The sequence below is a fragment of the Corylus avellana genome, chromosome ca3 (genome assembly GCF_901000735.1).
Source record: "Corylus avellana chromosome ca3, CavTom2PMs-1.0".
NCBI lineage: Eukaryota > Viridiplantae > Streptophyta > Magnoliopsida > Fagales > Betulaceae > Corylus > Corylus avellana.
Window position 1 is genome coordinate 12,751,344 of NC_081543.1, and position 5,286 is coordinate 12,756,629.

Genomic DNA, 5,286 nt, shown 5'->3' on the forward strand with positions numbered 1-5,286 from the left:
GAACTGAAGGGAAGACATGCATATATGGAGACTGAACTAAAAGAGATGCATGATCGATACTCTCAACTAAGCCGTCAATTTGCTGAGGTTGAAGGAGAGCGACAGAAACTCATGATGACTTTTAAGAATGTTTGGAAACACAAATTTAATATATAAAACCCATCTCTCTGAAAGTTTTCTAACAAGGAGAGAAAATTTTCATTGATGCTAAATAGTAATATGTACACCACTATATAGTGATGTGATTCGTGATTTACAAGACAAAGCAATGAGACAAGATATAATTTACAGCCAGATAATTCCACATATTGTGGGATTGTCAATTAATAAGAATTGCTAGTCAAGTATTTCCCATAGGTGAGCTTCTATGTTGAATATCTCCTTGATGAGACAAATTCCATTTATTATGATAGTTGAATAGGACAAATCTTTCCTTGAGTGAATGTTCTGAATTATCTCTCATTTCCATTCCTGCGTGATTGACAGCAAGGCTCCTTCCCTTCTTTGTATCTCCAACAGCTGCAAAGTTATTGACATCAACACTCATTTCCTTCCTTGCATGATTGACGCCTAGAAGGTGATCTTCATTTGGCAAGTGGAATCGCACTAAACCTTGGACAGCAGCAGTATCATTTTCATTCTTAGAACTTGGGGCAGAGGCAACTGCACTATTCACGTTAACACTCTCAACACAATAAAATTTCATATATATAAAGACACAAATTTAATATATAAAACCCATATCTGAACACAATCAAAGAAAACGTAAAGATACAAAAGAAACTAACCTGATACTGAGATCAAAATCAAGAGACAATGGAGAGTGGAGAAACCTAGGTTGAGTTATATAGAGATTGATGTCGGCCGAGAGAATCCTAGAGAGGTAGGGATTGATTAGAAATTGAGAAATTGAGGTCGTGGAGAAAATCCTAGAGAGGGTGGGTAATATAAACGAAGCGGTAAATTTTAACAAACCGTAATAAAAAAACCCTAAAAACAGAGAGATAGAAAAGGAGAGAATCCTAGAGAGGCAGGGATTGATTAGAAATTGAGAAATTGAGGTCGGTGGAGAAAATCCTAGAGAGGGCGGGAAATATAAATGAAGCGGTAAATTTTAACAAACCGTTATAGAAAACCCTAAAAATAGAGAGATAGAAAAAGGGAGAAAAAGAGGAAAACGTTGGAAGAAGAGGGGAAAAAGATAGACCAAAACCATTACCAATCCAAAGGCTTTCCAAAAGATGAGCAAACAACCTCCATCTTTTGCTGAGATACCCAATTCCATTCTTTGAACAAAGAAATAGAAAACCCTAAAAACATAGAGATACAAAAAGAGAGAAAAAATGGAAAATGTTGGAAGAAGAGGAAAAAGAGAGATCAAAAACATTAGAGATCAAAAACGGAGACAGAAAAAGGAGAGAGCATGCCTCGAGGAAGAAAAAATATATATATATATATACGTGCAAGTTTCAGCCTTAATAATAGTGAAGACTCATTATGGGGACCAAGGAACTGCTCTACATAATTAGTCTTGCATCACAAGGCACTCAAGTATGGTAGGAGAATTTAGTTGTATTTTGCTCTAGCAAACATAATATCAACAGTTTGTGCTTTTCCGGCCATTTCCACGAGTATAAAATTTTAGGAAAAATTACATTAATTTACTCCTTACTAGTTGTCATGCGATTTTGTAATGTCTCATTTTTTCGTAAATAAATGATGAAAATATGTACACTTTTACTCTCACATTCTCAAATGCGTTTGCGACACTAAAAATTACTATAAGGTTCTGTTGATACAATATATCTTCCAAAGCCCACAACTGTCTCAACAGGGTCAAAATTGAATAGTGATTCATCTAAAATTTAATTATAACTTTTAGTGTTAGGTTAAAAATATACATTTAAAAGTTTTTTAAGTATGAAAGTGAGAATGTGTGTAGCACTCTAGCTCACAATTGAAAGTCGGAGATCTATTTTTGATCATAACATTCCCTATCTTATAATTAGGTTGGACAACCTTGAGTGAGCCCAATAGAGCCTTGAGTAAATCCAATGTATTGGGCTTAGGGTGTGCAAAATCATCTAGTTGGACCTATGTTAAAAGATTAATGGACCATACTTTAAAAACCTACATACCAAAAATTTTATTTTTCAAAAATATGATGTTTTTTTTTCTTTGGAATTGTTGGTGTGATGTGTAAGCCAAATTAAGCCTAAACCTGAATTAGCAACTTTGCTCTAAAAGCATCTCCAATATGGCCGGCCACTTAATGTTCTTGGAAATTCGAAATTTCGGCCAAATTTGAGACATACTACTAAAAAATTGACCTATTCTGGCACATGTTTTTCCAGCTCATGTACGATGCAGCTAAAACAAGTGAATGTTTCAAAACAAGCGTTGGTATTTTAATATAAGCACGGGCAAATAAGCGTCGGCTCCTTAAAATCAAATCTTTTAAAAATTTACTTTTTAGCCAAAATGAGATTTGAGTCTTATTTGACCTAACCCTAATTCTCCAATTTAAAAACCCCACTTATTTGGCGGCCACCTCTTCCTCCATTCAAAATTTTGAGAGAGCTCTACGTTAATTCTTCCATTCCAGCTCAAAAACCTACGCTCTGTAAGTATTGTCTCTCGAATTTCTCTTTGATTTTCTATTTCACACGACCATATATTTGTTGAAAAATCTTGATTATTCAATTTATTTAATGGGAGCAAGAATCTTTTATTTTTTCCTTAGAAATTGTTGGTAGAATAGTAAGCCTTTCTTCATTCTTATGTGTTCTATTCAAAAAGATTAATGTAACTGAATTTTAGACTTATTGATAACATGCTTATTCAAAGTATTAAAACGAAGGGTCTTTCAATCGTTCTCAAGAGGAATTATAGAAACATGTTTTAGTATGTTATGGGAAAGTCATTACAAAAGTACATATATGTGAACATATAAATTACATGTATTACACTTTTTTTGTTGTTCATTTCATAGAATCTGTTCCTTCAGAGACTTCAATACTATTTTAGAAGCTATCTTTTTTGCTGTCCTTTTATCGGAAGCTATAGCTGAACCCTTGAAAGAGATCTCATTTGCTTCAACCTCTATTGTAATTGAAGCCATACCCTTGTTAGTTGTTGCCAAACTTGATGGATTCTTACATATTATATTTTCTTTTTTGACATAGCTCATTTAACTCATTTACAGGATGAGAGATCAATGTTTCAAGAGTAACCAAAGGCTCTAAAAGATGCATTATACTCTCAAAGACTATCTTCTTATTGTATCCTGAATCAACAAGAATGGCTCCTACCAAAGACTCTACAACAACGCCAAGAACCTGTCTCAGATTAGAAAAGATATAATGATTTATCAAACAAAATCAAAGAACCTGAAAATGCAAAAATTTCTTATAAAATTTAAAGAATAAACAGGATAATCAAACCTTGGGGAAAGTTGTCTCTGACTCCCACCCAAAAGTTAATTCTGGAGTCCACAATGGATTACTCAATCGGTTAGGACTAAGTCTGATGAAACGGAGGTCACTAGTTCGAATCCTCTTCGCCCCTCTTGTGCGGATATGTCAAAAAAAAAAAGTGTTAATTCTGGAGATAACTTTTCAAAATTGATAATAGTTTCGACTACATGCCTATGGAGTTCTTGTGAGGCATCTAGATCATGTAGTGTAATGTGAAAATCTACCTACATACCCATCCAATCCGTAAATAATAAGTCTGCTGTTTCACCGCCCATGGTAAGAAATGCACCAATTAATTAGTGCTTCAACAACATCAGCAACTCTTTTACTTTTCAGCTTCCTACATTCCCTAACATATATTTTTCTTGTATTAGGAAGCAACTCTTCACTTGGTGTATAACTCCTAGATCTGTCTCCAGGAATTATCCACTTTTTAGGATCAAAGCTCTCATTCCGATTAAATCCCTACAATTTGAAGAATGGAAAATGAGTCACAGATATAATAAAATATTCAAAGTTGAAAATATCATCACAACTAAGCAAAAGCAATCTAGAAACATTTATGTCACAAAACGAGCTTAAATTTTGATGCAGATGATGAAATCTTAAGTAGCTAAAGCCCTAAAATATTTTCTGAAAACAAATCCAATAAAAGAATAGTTTGGGCAGAATTATAGGTTAATTCACACCAATATTCAAGATCCTTGAGCAACAGTATTTACACAAACACAAGGAGAGGTTCATAGAAAAAAAAAAAAGGAGCCAACAAGAATGGCATGCAAGCCCATACAAGAAGAAAATAAGCAAAAAATAGAATGGCATGCAATTTTATGCTATCATGTCTGAGAACTTTTGTCCTAGATCAATACATATCAGTGTATACAAGAAGGACTACATACCTTTATGGTTGGAATGACTTCATTTTGCGTGCAATGATCCAAATGAATCTTTTTCAAGTTGACAGCTATAAGCAAAGACTCAAGCCGATGCATGATCGAAGGAACAAATGAGAAGGAATAAAATGTAGAGATTGATATTCGTGACATTATTATTGAGCAAAGTTCTGGAGGCAATGCAACTGATGTATAACTCGATTCTGACAAAAAAAAAAAAAAAAAAATTTAAAATATTTAATGTTTACTAATACAGAATAATGATGTTATAGAACAGGAACACTACCAATGATTTTAGACATGCCCTGAGAATTTCAAACCTTTCTCTTCCTGTTTTCTGCATCTCTGAAGAATACTTCTCCGGTTCAGCAATGATTCTTGATCAAAACAGAGCTTGAGGCCATGCCTGTATTGGAAGGATTCAGATTAATTACAATTGTAATACATTCAAACTAGATGAAAGAACAACATGATATTTTTATTCAACAATTAAGAAACACACCGCTCTTCATAGTACTTCTTGTATGTTATGCTTCTGCCATCCCTGAGCTCCAGAAGTGAGTTTCCATTCAATCCCAAATTTCCAGATGTGCAGTACACATGACCATTGTGAGGGGTATACACCAAAGAATTCAGAAGCATGCAAATGCATACACAACCATCTTTAGTCTGTACACTATGAGCATAGCCATTGGGCAAAGGACAATTCCAGTGATATTCAGAAAACTTTTCACATGAAAAGAGCACAGAAGCAATACATTCCCAATCAATGATCCTCCGATCTTTGCCAGTGGGTGGAAGCAAAAGATAATCCATCTCAATATTATCTCCCGAACAATCTCCATCCAAAAACCTCTCTAAATTATTCAAATTGTTCAAATTTTGATCTATAAATTGGTTGTAATCTTTACGTGTAT